This window comes from Anopheles maculipalpis (genome assembly GCF_943734695.1).
Source record: "Anopheles maculipalpis chromosome X unlocalized genomic scaffold, idAnoMacuDA_375_x X_unloc_35, whole genome shotgun sequence".
Lineage (NCBI taxonomy): Eukaryota > Metazoa > Arthropoda > Insecta > Diptera > Culicidae > Anopheles > Anopheles maculipalpis.
In genome coordinates, this window is record NW_026060497.1 from 17,229 (window position 1) to 17,500 (window position 272).

Genomic DNA, 272 nt, shown 5'->3' on the forward strand with positions numbered 1-272 from the left:
GCATATTAGAGTCGTCTAACGATGCGAAATGCAATAAGCAATAGCGACTTTTTAAAGATTTTTTTGGATTTTTGTCAAAATTTACCCTTCACAACTTGGTACAAGTCATAGGACATGGGTACCGGTATGACCGACGGAAGATTTTTGGACAAAAAATTTTTTTGCTCTAACTTTGAGTAAAACGGTCTCAGGATGCATTATTAATCATGAAAAGTGATCTCCGACAGTAAATAGCGAAAGTTACCCGACCATCAAAGTTGCATGGCGGTGCA